Source organism: Coptis chinensis, chromosome 3 (assembly GCF_015680905.1).
Source record: "Coptis chinensis isolate HL-2020 chromosome 3, ASM1568090v1, whole genome shotgun sequence".
Classification (NCBI taxonomy): domain Eukaryota; kingdom Viridiplantae; phylum Streptophyta; class Magnoliopsida; order Ranunculales; family Ranunculaceae; genus Coptis; species Coptis chinensis.
The window spans coordinates 123,775,994-123,792,849 of NC_141458.1; the positions used below are offsets into that span (position 1 = coordinate 123,775,994).

General features: G+C 36.5%; 2 pseudogenes; both read right to left on the minus strand.

The window, feature by feature from the left end:
• Nucleotides 1–312: 312 nt before the first annotated feature.
• LOC147514113 (uncharacterized) lies at nt 313–2,491 on the minus strand (annotated as a pseudogene).
• Nucleotides 2,492–9,683: 7,192 nt separating this feature from the next.
• On the minus strand, nt 9,684–10,292 carry LOC147514114 (protein FAR1-RELATED SEQUENCE 5 pseudogene; annotated as a pseudogene).
• Between the last annotated feature and the right edge of the window lie 6,564 nt (nt 10,293–16,856).

The window sequence follows — 16,856 nt, forward strand, 5'->3', positions numbered from 1 at the left end:
GAATGACTACCAAGGATAATAGGAAACATAGATACTAGATCAGATGATTAACATATGCCATTGAAAAGTGATTACCTGCAAATCGCCTGCCAATCTTGCATTAGGAGCGGCACTCTCCATGCTACAAACACATCGCACAATTGCAGATCAAGAACAGAGACCAGATTTTCACCAAACAAAGGATATATATCTTTAAAGCATTATGTTTATGATTGGGACAACCAACAATAACACAACATTCAATTACTGCAGCATGAATATACAAATGAAAAGTCTATGTGTGTCATTATTCATGTAACAACAACAAGGGGGTAGATGAAGACGATAGCACAAATAAGATGCATAACAAATACAAAGAAATGAAGAAACACACATTGTCAAGAAGCTCAATCATCCAAGTTAAAACTCTTACAGGCTGGAATTATGGTTAAAAAGGTTAAACCTGTGAGGAGAAGACCCAATGGTGTAATCACAGAACCCCCACATGATGACACCCAACGAAGAACCTACTGCAGGGTCAGGTCATCTGTATACCCAATGTACAGCCCCACTTCCAACATGGAGCAAAGGACTAATGTCATTTTATAAAATTCTAATAATGTTACAGTGGGTAAACCATTCTTCAAGATTTACACAATCTCCCCAGGTCTAAATTCACTGTCCCCACAATCTGCACCAGGATCCAAACTACATGGAGAATCATACCACTTAGAGTTATCTGGATAGAAACCTTCCACCTGTATACCAATAAATGCAGCATCTGTAACTACAGGCCCATCATGTCTCAAGGGTTTGATCAACTTCGAGTCCTCGCCGTCGAGGATGCTCTTCTCATCAAACTCATCGCATGGGTCCTTCAACCACTTATCAGACTTCAAGTTCTCACTCATCAATATCTTCCTACTCCTACACTCTGTCCTCATCCTGTCCCAATGCACGCATCCCCAAGAGTTCGCCTGAAACTGTCCTCATCTTCCTCGATCAACTCTTTGTCCTTATTATCAACATATATTTGATCATGGTGATGGTCTCCCCAGTGCGCAAGTTCACTCTCCACCACCAACACATCATCTGAATGCTGTTCATTCCAGGTAATCCAGCCGTTCTAGGCGATCTTCCCTAATAGTCCGAGTCTATTTACCATATCCATTAGTTCCGTGACAAAGGACCCAACACCTCTTGAGGCATTTTCGCGAACTTTATCTTCCAACAGACCCACCTCAATCTTCAGTTCAGGTGCATCTGATGCAGGACTGAAAGCTGCAAATAACTCTCATCCTTACCCATGAATCCAAATGTTTCAGTCTCCATTTCTTCACTCATACCGTAAATAGTATCCTGATCCATCAATAACTCTCCACTTTTATTCCCTACAACTCTATGAATTATCCTCGCATTCCCATCCAATGGACCCGGCTCATGCCCAGTATGTACAGCATATAACTTAAACACAGCCACACCCTCTTCCTGATACACAAAACTCTTATCCTTCTCATTATAATTTGCAATCGGAACAATAGCCCTAATTCTAAACCCACACCCACATCTCTTGGACGCATAAGGTTCCCTTTTCAAAACCTTTGATTTTTTCGCAGCCGGCTCACCAGCCCTATGACAAGCATAGTCTTTAACCTCCGCCATAAACGGCTTATACCTAATATACTTCTGTCTAATACAAAGCACAACTTTATGCTTCATGCCAAGTGTTGTAGTCTACTCGAACCTCTTTCGCAGGTACATCAAATGACTCAGTATACTCAAACCTCCGCCTCTTACCTTTCGGCGCGGAACTACTAGACCCATCACAACAAACAGGACAAGAGCCAACACATGCTCTAATAAAACTTTCAGGTATCCCATACAACTTAGCCCCAACAGTCCAAACCTGTTTAATCCTCTCAATAGTTTCCTTAACACCTAAATGTTTTAAATCAGCATCACCATGAAAACTCATAACAATATCTTGCCACTGTTCAATATGCGAAACATACTGTTGACAATTACTCTTGAAATACAATACCTGATTCCCATGTGTATCAATATGTGCATTTAATTTATCCTGTATCCTTTTCCACGCCGTTATATAAGCCGTATCCTCATTTCTATCCTTCCATACAGACCGCCAGCTTTTTAATACTGGGCGTGGCGTTGCGGTGCGAATTTCGTCCGGTGTGGCTAAACGTTGGTCTAATATACATTGGACCATTAGGGAATGGGACTGTTGGTTAAATGTGTAGAACTGAGTGGAGACATGTGGTTCAGGGCTTATGTAGAAATGGGTTTGTTGTTGTTGTAATTGTTGTTGTTGGGTATGTGTAGAATTTGAAATAGTGGAAGTTGTGATGACGTGATGGGTGTCGTCAGCATCGGAAGAACTAGGGCTAGAAGAGTCTTTGTTGTTGTTATTGTTGTTGTTGTTGTCTTCTTCTTCATCCTCTTCTTCGTCGTGGAAGACTATGATTTCGGAAATTGAGGGAGGGAATAAGAAGGGTCATCTTCATCTTGGTTTTGGTAGTGGTGGTGGTGTTGGAGTTCTTCTTCTTCTTCTTGAGGTGGTTGGTGGTCCATATTTTTAGTGGGTGTGGGTTTTGATTATTTTTGAAATCTATGGACTATGGACTATGGATGGTGTTCATCTGACATGAAAATGAGGTGGTGCCTCATTATTCACTTCGTTGCCATTATTCCACTACTTTTTTTTTTTTTTTTTTTTTTTTAATATAGAACAAGTATCCCACAGATCCAGTTGCAGGTGATTGCTTTAATATTTTGCATCGAGGACCATTGATCACCTCGTTCATTTTGATGGGAGATGAAAGGGATGTTCTCGGTTAAAACTGCAAATTTTACTAAATCCTATTTGGATAGAGTTTGAACTATAATAAGGGTCACTACAAAAGAAAGGATGAATGTGACTGTCAAAATTTCTCATGTGAATTTGAGTTAAAATGTAGAAGATAGGAATATAGGATGATTTTAAAACGGGCAATTTCTCAAACAGGACTCACTCAGTGATGTCATTGTTAGAGCTCTTGTAAGCCAGCTGAATCTCGATTGCGTGTGATCCTGAATTTTTTTGGGTTTTTTATATTGTAAATGTACTATTTTCCTACATAAGAAAACATGTGAGGAGGCTGCAAATCCTGCAATCTAACTAAGTCCTCATCTGTTTTCTCTTAATTCTCTTTTTGATTAGTTATAATAAATTTCACTGCATTTTGTTCTCAATCCAGACATTGTCAACTAACTTCGACTAGTACATAGTTACTAATTACTATAAGATTGAACAACATTGATTATATGGTCCATATTGGAAAGAATCTTGAAATTATTGAGTCTTGTTTGAAAAATTATCCTTTTAAAGTAGGAAAACAAGCAGTTGTTGTAGGTGTTGGTAAAGATTTTTGCTTTTTTTGGGTGTGTAAAAAACAACAACTAATTATTATTATTTTTTTTTTTTTCGACGCAGTCCGTTTTTAAATGAGATCAAGAAATCTTTGATCTTTGGCGGGGTTCATACCATACCTCCTGTGATCATCACCCAAAGCGTTTTACCGACTTTTTCATAAATAACATATTCTATTTCGATGCAACGTATTTTGAATTTATTCTAAAAATAAACAAACCTTTGATTTCTTTACAATTGATGCAACTTATTTGATTATGTCAAATCAAGTGCAAAATTGGAAAAACAATTAGTTGGGCGATGCGTACGTCCCCTTGGTCCAACTAAGCATGTGCGAGTACAAAATCATTATCACCCTCAAAACAATTACGTGAAGTGAAGTTAAACGGCAGCGTCAATTTCACATTTGATTTGTCGGAAATCAAACTGGTTGCATCAATTGTTAAAAATTTGAAAGTTCGTTCATTTTTAGAATAAATTCAAAGTATGTTGCATTAATTGTAAAATAGGGCAAAATACGATGCATTTTTAGGTAATTTTTGCCAAGTCAAAATGACTTGAAATTTTTGAAAGTAGACAAACACTATGCAATTGCATAACCACCTACATTTTTTTTTATTATTATTTTTTTTAAATTTAAAAAAAATTTATGTGATGATTAAATCAACTCATTATTTACCCCAAAAAAAAAAACTGCTCATTCGTATTGATGGTCTGACCATGTGACCAGGAGAGAAAAAATTCACTCCTATGCGCTTAGGAGCGAAAAGTCTCCTAAGCACCCATCCACTACTTTTTAACTATTTATTAACTATAGTTAATTAAAATATAACAAAATATTTATTTTATTCTCTCTCTAAATTATTCTATTTTTTTCTTCACAAACAATTTATTTATTTGTGTTTCCATAATAAAATAATAATAAATTATTAACTAAAATTTCAATTTAAAAATTTGCAAATAAATTTTTAATTTTTTGTCGCAGATTTTTCAATGGGTTATCCTTCATTCAATTATAGTTCGAATTTCTCAATTTTATTTTGTATTAGCTATTATCATCAATATTTTGGGTTGTAATAAATTAGCAATTTGTAATTACATTTATATTTCTTTAAAAATTATGATAAAATTTAAGATTTTTTTCATAAATATTAGTATAGCTTTCAATTTATTATATAAGGTTTATTATTATTTATTATATAAAAAATATAATGATTTGGAGAGCGAAGGAATAAAATAAATATTTTGTTAGACTTTAATTAACTAGAGTTAATCAATAGTTAAAAAATAGTGGATGTGTGGTGAATGGATGCTTAGGAGACTTTTCGCTCCTAGCCCCTAAGAGCAAAAGTTTTGAAAAATATTAGAGAAAACATCTCGCAATCAAAATGATTTGCTAAAAATAGATATAGATGGAAATATGGAATGTCAGATGAAGCGTCGGTGCATTGTGAGCAACAACTATCCAAACTCCAAAAAAATGCTTTTTGTCTTGTATTTATATTTTTAGATTATATATATATTATCACAACGTGATTGGGTATAGCTTGTCAAGGTTTACATATGTTCTGACTCTCTAGCCGTCTCTATCACCACTATTTTTCAACTTGATAGTTTAATTTATAGTTGTACTTGAACTTTGAAACAAACAACAGGTTCCTTCCCAGCCAGTGACGAGAAGATTTTTGTTTTTTTTTGTTTTTTTTTTTTGAAAAAAAGAAAAAGAAAATTAATACAAATTAGAAACGGCGTGTGAGAAATTTGACAGAAATTACTACATTACAAAAATCAAACAGTGGTCCCAAACTGTCGGGAAATTTTTTTGGGTCCCTATATTGTCAAAAAGTGTAACGTTTGATACCTTTTTAGTTGTTTTTTCTTTTATTTATGATTTTAGATGGGACACACTAGTTAGGCAAACGAGTTGTTGGGCCTTCATTTTCTTCCTACGAGTTCATTTCGGTTGGAAGAGAGCATCTCCAATAACTATGGTCTTGTTTGTTTTGAGTATCAAGATTAACTATGATCTTTTGAAAGAATGTGAATTTTTTGTCCTTTGTTATTGTTTTTTTTTTGATAAACAAATTGATTGTATTAATCAAATGATGGATTACATACAACAATCTAGAAACAAGAAAAAATAGATGAAAATAATACAAGAGAACCGCAACAAGTATTGAACATCTAGAAAATCTTGAACCGAACTCTACCTGAATCTAACACCCAATACCGGCAGCAAATCCACATTGGAAACCCTACCACCACTTTCTCCGATTCAGCTACAATCTTACTCAACCAAATGTCATGTTGGATCTCCCAAAACAAAGACTTAAGAGCCTTCAAATCGCACAGTATTACACTCCACGACACAAGCACAACTTAACAATCCCATAAAGGAATGCCCCACCTAGAGCCCTACAAAGGGGGTGGTGGCCTGACCATCTTACTATCCAAACTAGCAATCCAGAGTGGTGGCTTGACCTGTTACTACCCAAACCAGCAATCCAGAGAGGGAATAGATAAAGGGAGCGAGCCTTGGTCTCAGTCAAGTAAGATATAGAGCCAACCCAGAGAAACAGACAAAAAGGGCTGAACCCATGGCTTTGCCACCGATTGTGAGCTACTAGATCAAAAGGAACCAGCTTGAAACAACAACCACAAACCTAGATCTAACTTATTTAAGGTCTCCAAAGAAGAAAAGATTTGTAAAATTGGAAAATAAGGCTTCACCACCAAAGAAAAAAACCAAAGCCCCCATAACCAGATCCAATGAAGTGCACGACCCATGATGTCGATCATCCTATGTGTTGCAAGAACACTTAAAGGAGCGATTTTTTCTTCTTTTTCTTTTCTATTGCGGCTGGGTTGAGGAGAAAGAGAAGCTAACAGGGAGGTTGAGAGGAGGGGGAGATTTGACAAGAAAATGTACTGCTTTTCCTGCAGGAGATGGTTTCTCTACTCCCTCACTATTGAGAGAGATTGAGAGCGGCAGCCATTAAAAGAGCTGGGTTTGCAAATTTTTATTCCAAAACCGTTCAACTCAAAGACTAAAACTAAGTCCAAAACTGGTCCTATGTTGTTCATAACATAACATAAATGTTGATGTAAATTATTCTTCCTGTTATTACTTATTAGAATGCCATCATATTCAGCCGTCCTTTATAAACTTATAACCATCCAAAATTCCAAACATAAACTTTGCACAACAAATAGCCGAGTTGGTAAATAGTGCACCATGCTTTCGATTCTCTAGAGTGGTTATAACGGAGCTCATGAACTATGGGCCGGTTATAACACCCAGATTTCATGTCCCCACGACCAGCTCCACAGATGACAGAACACAGAACAACAGAACAAATCGATCGAGTGGTATAGACTTTCAGCTTCAGAAGAGAAAAGGTGGGCTTTTATGTATTGGGCCTATCATGTTCTGCATTTTTGGGCTTACAACCTTGAAACATTGTCTTTTTTAGCATAGGCCCATGGTGTTATGCATTTTCTATTTACGAATGGGAGGGGATCTAGGGACATATAAAAATGACACACAAAGTCACTCAAGATCTGGGCCACTGGATCATTACAGATCAAACGGTTAGGAAATAATTGAGAGAGCAAGTTTTTAAACCGGTTTTTTGAGTTAAACCCGGTTCAACAATGAATTAAATCCGGGTTGGAATTCTTTTATTTTCTTCTGAAAAACAGAATACGAGAGTTGGGGAGAAAGAGAGAGAAGAAGCTCTAATCCTCTTCTTCACCAGCCTAAATACTTTTCTTTCGCCAAAAACAGTTACGCCAATTATCGTAAACCGGCCTCCTACTCATCTCTCTCTCCATCAAAATATCTTTTCTCTCTTCTTCCTTTTCCAATTTTTGTTGCTACATTAACTCTTCATGGAGAAGAGATCTTCCCTCTCCTTTTCCATTTTGTTGAGACGAACCGAACACGAGGAAAAACGTACTTCTGCCAAATTGTGTGTGTGTGTGTGTGTGTGTGTGTGTTTTCCAGAAATTGAATTTAAAAGCAATTTCTCTACTAATCAATATGTTTGGGGTTTGTACTGATCAATCAGTAAAATTAATATGTTTGGGATTTGTACATCAATCAATTATTTGGGATTTGCCACAACAAGTAAAATTAATATGTTTGGGATTTGTACTGATCAATCAGTTGTTTGGGTAGTCTTTAGCTTGTCTGAATGGTGCAGAAGTATTGATGGATAACACCTTGCGAAAAATTGATGCATCAAGTGGCAAACAATATGTGGAAGTGTAGAAGCAAAAGAGCAACTACTATTAACAAATGAACGACCTTGTCTAAGCAGTTATGTTTCACACTGACCAGTTGTTTATGTTGTGCATGTCCCAAGTGTGTATTTTACGAATTGAAACTCTTGAAGATGCTTGCTAATGCTTAAGAATCAGACATGCACTGAAACCGTCGAACTCAAAGTTGATCCAATATCGGAAGGGGGCATGTTCAACTTCAAACTAGAAATTTCCATTCTGAGAGTGCATCCTCTTGAGTCTTGTCTAGCAATGGCAAAGAGTCAGATTTCAAATGTATACACCGTTGGATTTGTCACACCATAGGTCATTCATTCAGATGCATTCAGAGTCCACTGGATTTGTCTTTCTTTCTTTCTGGATTAGTAGTCCATTGGATTTGTCACCATTGGTCACTCATTCAGAGTAAATTTTGAACTATTGAGCATTGGCAACATCTATTGAGAAAGTTCCACAACTAACTTCATAAAATATAAGAAACAGAGTATAGATTTGATGTTATATTTATATGCTATGCGTTTCTAGATCCAACCGGCCGCAACACCTACTATATATATCGTATAATCAAACAAATCAAAGAACATTAGAAAAACTTAACTATCGATTTTGATTCTTGACCAACCAAATCCACGAAGATCAATGATATCGATGAACAAAATCTTCAAAACACAAAGATGCTATCACTTACTATTCATATACAAAAGAATGTATGCCCCTACATATTTAATCCACCAAAAAGAATATGATTCCTACATATTTTGTCCATAAAAAAGAATCGAAATTCTAGATATTTAATCCACCAAAAAAAATGGCAGCGTCTTTTCGTCCTCGATCGTTCCCTTTTCAACCTCAAAAGTGTATTTTTTCTCCTCGATCATTCCCTTTTCAACCTCAAAAGTGTTTTTATCCGTTGCAAACATGAACATGTAAAATAGTTTTAGTACACAATAAATTGAGTTAGAAACTTACCTGTAACAGTCGAGAGAAAATAATTACCTTAAAATCACATCTTCTCATTGTTGTTTAGAATGTCAATATGGTCATGTCCCAAGTTTTCAGCAGTCTCGTCAGTAGGGGTTGCATACAAAAATAGTTAAAATTAGTACAAATCTATGAAAAAAATAGTGTGGAATGCCCACAAAGTACTTACAAGGCATAGATAAATTCGTTTGCAGCTTTGGATTTTGATGGACATCTTCGTCTATCATGCTGTGTGCTTTTACATAAGACACACTTCCTTTTATTTTTATTCGAAGCTATCTCAATAGCGGGCTTCCACCTCTCATTGTTATTAGCTTTCTCCTTCCCTCGTTGCCACCCTTCTTCGGTCTTCCTTTCGCTTCAGATAATCTGGATCTAATATTGGCATTTGTCGATCCCTTAAACACAAGTCCTTCTTGATGGTTCTAGGCATTTGAAGTCTCGACATTTTTGCAATCTTAGCAATTTCATCACGCCATTTAAAATATTGAGAAAGAGTCCTTCAATTCCCACTAATGCCATCTTATACAATTTTTCATCTTCGAAGCAACACACCACATTTGGGTAGATCTACGACATAGATGACTTAGCCTAAATGCTTTTAGGACAACCATGGACACCATGTAATGCTTGTTCATCCATTCCTCTAAATAAGTTAGCTCCTTTGGTCCATCTCTTCAAATGTACGGGCGATAGAATTTTATCCACATCATGACTAACAAATATTTTCAAAACATGTCTACATAGTATGCTTGTAAACTCGGTGACCGCATTCACAAGACACCGCTTTCTCTTTTGTTCCACTTCATGACATATTGATGACCAGTAAAACAAAGCAAGCACGTATAACCATGTAAGTGTCACAAACTCCATCCCATATTGGTTCACTAGCTTTAAGTTTATCCACCAATTCCAATTGATATCTAAACTTGTCAAACATATTCCAGTATAGACACTTGCTGATGTTTTAATAGCAAGTTGTGTTCACTCGACGATTCGATCCTTATGTTGTTCAAACAAAATCCTCGTCACATTCATTCCGAACTATCCTTTTTAAAGCTTTATCATATCTATTAACGAAATCACCCAGACTAGTTCTATAGTTTAGAAACTCATTGAAGAAGGCATTGACCCCCTCACTACGACCTGTCGTATTCATACCAGCAAAAAATGTACGACGATGATATACAGGTGCCCAACATTCTCTTATATCAAACAAACCCTCAAGCCAAGGGTTCTTAGTCAACTTAAATTCTTCCATCAAGCTTTTCCATATCCTTTCAAAGTCTTCAACCTTGTATGTAAAGTGAATGCATTTCTCCAATCCATTCTTAAACTTTGAGTTTTCGAAATAAACATGTCCCAACTTTTCACCAAATTTCTTTTTAATATGCCAAACGCATAGGCGATGTTTCGTATTAGGGAAAACCTTTTTCACAACACCACACATGGCATCATCTTGATCAGTGATGATGGAGGTTGGATGCCGACCACCCATTGCTTCAACCCATGTCTTGAACAACCAATAAAAAGTAGCCTCTGTTTCATCGTGAAGAAGTGCACATCCAAATTGTATAGATTGGTAATGATGATTGACACCGGTAAAAGGGGCAAATGGCATTTTGAATTTGTTTGTCCTGTATGTGGTATCAAATATTACAACATCACCAAATTGTTCATACACCATACGGGATCTTGGATCAACCCAAAAGAAGTTTGTTGCTCTTCCTTTTTGATCAACTTGCACGTCATAAAAATATTGATCAGGATTTTCTCAATACTTCTTTTGAAAATAGTTAATAACTGATTGAGCATCACCTTCCCCTAGTCTTTTTCTGATTTCCCTTGTTGTCCGCAAGTGGTTCCAGCAATCTTTGTCGCCATACCCAAATTGGTCACCTCCAAAAATCAAGGAACCTTAGACACTCGCATATTCTCCCCTATCAAATCTCTCCAAATCCTTATCAGCAGCATATTCCTATTAGATGGCAAATGGTGTCTTTTAATCGGTGTAACAAAATTATGGTTATGTCCCTTTTCATAGACAAACTTTCCACTTCTTAATTTCCTTCATGTACAATATCCGCATGCTTGCCAAACAAGCTTTTGGACAAATGGAACAACTACGAGCTTTTCCTTATGCGATTGACGTTGTGTTCCTTCTTATGAGTTCCCTCACGTGAACATACAAACAAGACATTTGTCACTTCATCCACGCCGAGATTGAGTTTTCTGTGATGATCTTATTCTAATGGTAAATCCCTTTGTCGGGCGACCATATTCTTGATAATATTCCTTCGCTTCATCAATGGAATCAAAAAGCATGCCCACTTGTGGCTCTTTTTGGTTTTCAACCAATCATGGGACTCGGTATTTCTGTCACCATTTTGTGGTAAGTCATTTCGCTGACTTTGATTTTCATATCTGTCAACTTCTACCAAATTCAAACTTTCGCACCTTATTCCATTTGAAACTTCAGAACTAACATGCTCCACCATTTGACCACTTTTGATAGAATCTGAAACAATTTTAGTTGGTGAAGTCAATGAAATGCGTTTAAAGTCTACAAAAAAGCTGAAATTTCAAAACTTTGGGTTGAGAAATTTCTATACTAAAAATGTAGAACAACATGCTGGAAAAAGAAAAATAGAAGATGCAAGTAGCATAGGAAGAAACAAAATATTTCATAATATAATTAAGAGAATGAGAAAAACTTGTAAAAACTACCTTATCCCTCTTAAAACTCTGTGTCTGATTCCTCTTTGAGCAAATAGAGAAGAAATGGGGGACAAACTTGTCTTCATTGAAGTATTGCTATAGGGTGAATTATGAAAACCAAAACAGAGAAGGGATTTTTTGACGGAAATGTTTTTTGGCAAAAGAAAAGTATTTAGGCTGGTGAAGAAGAGGATTAGAGCTTCTTCTCTCTCTTTCTCCCCAACTCTCGTATTCTATTTTTCAGAAGAAAATAAAAGAATTCCAACCCGGGTTTAATTCATTGTTGAACTGGGTTTAACTCAAAAAACCGGTTTAAAAACTTGCTCTCTCAGTTCTTTCCTAACCGTTAGATCTGTAATGATCCAGTGGCCCAGATCTTGAGTGACTTTGTGTGTCATTTTTATGTCCCTAGATCCTCTCCCTTTACGAATTAGGCCATGACTTTATTTTGCATGTATCTTACTATATTAGAAAAAATGTAAAATCTAGAGTACGCCGGTTTATGGGTACGCATGCCATCTGGGCCCTCCACGAGCTAAAGGTGAGGGTGTATTGCAAGGCAAGATACTGGATCTAGGCTCTCCTAGCCCTGCGTACCGGTACATCCAGCGCATGTTAGAAAAAAAATGGGAGTCAATGAACATACGTCACAGGGGCATTTTAGTAATTTTCGTATATCTTATGGGGGTATTTTTTTTTTGTTGTCTTTTTTATGTTTGTGCAAATTCTCATTCTTTGTTCTCCCGCTTTCGCTGAGTCTTCAATCTTTGACCATTACTGTTCACACATCAAGGAATACTGAGTACTTTATTCCTTCCGCTTTCGCTTTGTCTTCAATCTTCAACCAATACTATTCACACTTAAAGGAATAGTGAGTGTTTTCTCCAATCTTTATCTACAATAAGATATATAGCTTATTGTCTGTTTAAGCTATTGCTCATTGAAGATGTCTGCTCCCGATATTTTCTGTAAGTTGTACTTATAACCTCATTTTTAATATTTACACCGAAGAGCTTGGTGCCAACCCCCAGGGCACCAAGCTCTTCGGTGTGATTTCTAAACGAACTAATATTTGTGTTATCCCCTTGATTTATATCGTCGAATCTGATGGAATCACGGAAAAGAGATAGTAAATGTCTAGCCGAAAAGAATTCATAGAGTGTAATCTCTACTTTGTAAGTTTGAAATTATTTATATATGTCGCTTAACATATCTCTAAATTTCTAAATGTTTAAGGTTTCTTGGTATTAACAATTACCCAACAATTATTTGTGTGTGCCTACTGAAAAAATGTAATTTGTATTGTTAAGACACTAATTTGGGTGTGGGTACCTCATGTTAATAGTTTAAGCCCTGTAAAGGAATTTCCGATCATGAGGGCGTGTTAGTATTGTGTTTCTCTTGATTGTTTCTTTGTATTTTTGGTTTGGGCATTGTACTGTGACTATCTCTGTCACTCTTATTTTGTCAATAAAATAAAATAATAGTATAAAAAAAAAATGGAGTGACCTACTTTGTCGAAGATGAAACCATGTATGTCCCGAAGGAAAAAGGAAGAGGACCTATTAGAAGGAGTTGCTACTTCTCTAGAGACTAAAATGGGACTTCCATATAGATTTCTGTGTGGAGTTGTTATCTTTTTCTTGGCCTTTTCCATTTTCATGGTGTACAAAATGACTCTTATTTGGTATGGTTTACCATTTTAGTTTTGCATATATTTATTTATCAATTTGAGCAATGGAATGAGCTTGAGATCCGACAAAAGAGCTTTAATCGGTCGTCAACTTCAAAATTAAGGAACCAGATTAAAGAGAAACGAAACGAAGAGAGTTTCTTGGATCGAACATCATTGAGGTGGAACTAAAGCTTTCGAGAGAGAGAGAGAGTGAAGAGTTTTGAGAAAGTGTAGATCGTGGGGTAAAGTGTACTGTTTAAAATTCTAGTATAGTGCGTGGCGGTGGGGAGTGAGCAGAGTCGCGCGGAGAGAGAGAGTTGGGTGATGCGGGGGGAGAGAGAGAGATGGGTGAAGGAGAAAGGTATTTGGGCTAAAAAAAAAAAAGAGATGAAGATGAGACAGGCATTTAAAAACCAACCAAGTTGGTTTTTGTCTCGCATAGCCCCCCTTCTCCCAAAATCGTTCGCTCCACTCACTTGATTATCGAAAAAAAAAAGTGTACTGTTTAAACTTTAAGAACCAACTTACAATTTCTCAGTTTCTCATAGGCCGTTCACTAGGGGTGTAAATGGATCTGTTTGGGTCGGATTCTGGAAAATAAATTAAATAAATTAATTTCAGTCACACAATTGATAAACATATACAAAACTAATCATAAATATTACTAAAATAACATCGTATCGATTCGGGTTCATATCGGTTCGGTAGAGGGCAAACCCAAACCCAAACCAATCTCTTATCAATTCGGTTTGGTTTCGGGTCGGTAGAGGGCAAACCAAATTACTAAAACCCAAACCATTTTTTATCGGTTTGGTTCGGATCGGTTATCTGGTTATCGAAACCCATTGATAGCCCTAGCCGTGACAAGAAATTAGAACATCAGAGTTTAAAGGAAGCGGGAGACAGAGGGAGATGAGAGTGAACGTGGGCAGTAATGTGTTCGAATTACTTTTTTGTAGTAGAGTTGTGGGCGCACTAGACCAAAAATTAGTTGGGTCAAATAATGGGTCAAACTGTCACTTAAGGGTCGGATAATATGTAACTATTTTAGTGAAATAGTTACAAATAGTTCTCCACACATATACACTTTCTTTAGAAAAAAAAAACTATTTATGACCGTTTCGAAAACACACGCCACCAAAAACTTTTTAAAAACAGTCACAAAACCATTTTTATCATTTGTGACCGTTCTAATAAAAACATCACAAATAACATTTTAAAACAAATCCAAAAAATCTTTTTTCTACTAGTGAAGCCCAATTTCATAGGTTAGTTCAAACTTTCATTTGTTCAAGTTATTCGTTGTTGCTATTTGCTTGAATACATTGAAATCGCTACAGATACAAGACGCTATTCAAACGCTGTATCAAGGAGACATTCAGGCCGGTACTCCTTCTTCCACCTCGCCTCTCTGTTAGAGGATTTATTCTAGCATATCGTGGTTGTTTTGATCATTGTCGATTTTCTTTAACTTTGACTTAGCCTTGCATGAGATTAAGGTCGTAAAAAAAAACGACTAACGGATCTATCGTGAACGTTAACACACACACCTATCTAGTATACCACACACCTACACCTGAATCAATGGGAAGAAAGAAAGAGACTCCTCTCTCGACTTTTATAAAAGCCCTAACGATAGCCCTAAATCTTGCATCGTTCTTGTAGACCCGATGGGGATTTCTCAATCCCCAATATATTTAATTTGTTACCGCTTTTCATGGGTTAGACCATGAGAAGCCTTATCAGCATATGCATAGGATTGAACAAGTTCTTACCACATTCCATCATCCTACGGTAGGTGTGGAACAAATTAAACTGAGAGTGTTTCCCTTCACCCTAGCCAATAAGGCGGCGTCTTGGTTAACGCCCAAACTGCTAATTACTCAGGGACTCATGGGCCAAACTTATTCAATTGTTTATGGAACAGTTTTACCCACCACTGAAGACAGATGAAATGCTTTACAAGATTCATTTTTTCCGCCATAATCCTCATGAATCCTTTTCAGAGGCCTGGAATTATTTCACTGATCTTCTTATAGAGTGTCCACACCATAACCTTGCGAAAGACACATTAGTTTGTGCTTTTTTCAAGGGGCTTTTACACAATCACAAAGAGGTCCTTGATATAATGAATGGGGGTAGTTTTCTCAGTAAGGGAGCCTCAGAGGTTTATAAGTTTTTAAAAGATCAAACAAAGCGTAATAATAACTGGGGGGAGGGGGGTAGTGATTATATCCCCCGCTCCGTTAGTTTTTCTTCAACAGTTAAGGCTACCATTATGTTTGAGGTTAAATCCGATCCTGAGCTTAAAACTCTAATTGAATCCCTCATTAAAAAGGTAGAAGCTATTTCTATTCAACAAAAGCATACCCCTGTCATGAATGTCAACTCTATTCCATGTAATTTATGTTTTAGTCCTGAGCATCCCGACTACTATTATCCTCTCGCCTATGAACAACAACCATCATAACCAGATAATGTTTGCTCCATCAATAGCTATCCTATTCCTAACGCCCCTTGGAGACAAAATCCCAACTTCAGTTGGAGAAATAATCAACAAGTTACACTTCTGGGGTATAATAATCAAAATGTTAGGCCAGCAAACAATTACAACCAAGCTCCACCACGATAAGGACAAGGACAAGGACAAGGTAATTATAACAATAATAATTATAATGCTAATAGAGGTATCGTTTTGGTAAATAATAACTATCACAACCCACTCATTAATAATCAACATGACATATATAATTCTTGTCACACAACCTGTAACAACCACTCCTCCACAACCGGATCATTTCGACGTCTTTATGCAAACCCAACAATAGATTTTACAGTCCATCAAACTTTCCTTACAACAATTAACCCAAGAGAAAGTACAACCAAAAGGTGTGTTTCCAGGTCAAGCTGTACCTAATCCTAAAACGCCAAACACAGCTTTTGAAGTAACCGGTAATACTAGTAATGAAAATGGAAACGTAGGTGAGTTAAATGCCATCACCACTCTCCGTTATAGCAAAGTGGTTGATAACGCCGTAACTATGCCCATTGTTACACCACCAGTAGTCATAACAAATGAAACATTACTAGATACCAAAATAGAAACTAAAGAACCTACCTCTGTAGAAGTACCAGTTAAACCATAACTTAAGAAACAAAAGGCCAAGGTTAAACATCTGGTTGATCCATATGTTAAATATAGAAAAAAACCACCGTTTCTCCAGAGGCTAGCCATGTTAAATAAAGATACAAATTTTGACGAGATTAGGGAAGTTTTTAAAAATCTAACGATAAACTTACCTTTTCTTGAAAGCAATTAAAAAGTTACCACAACATGCTAAGTTTCTAAAAGAGTTGTGCACTACTAAGCGTAAAACAAATATTCCTAAAGATGCCTTTTTAACTAAACAGTTTCCCACGTTATCTGAACATAATAGAATCGTTTAGTACAATGACCTCAGTGGATTCTAATGTACATGCACCTTACCTTAGGGATTCCCATATGACGATCATTTATTATTAGACTTGGGAGCGAGTGTTAACTTACTCCCTTATTATTTATATAAACAAATAGGTCTACAGGAGATGCAACCTACTAAAATGACATTGCAATTAGCTGATTGGTCTATTAAGTATCCTAAGGGTGTTGTTGAAAATGTGCTTGTTAAGGTTCAGGATTTCTATTATCCAACTGATTTCGTTATCCTCGATACAGAAGTCGCTAACAACTTTGTTCCTATCATTTTAGGGCGTCCTTTCTTGGCAACTGTCAACGCGCTTATAAACTGCTGT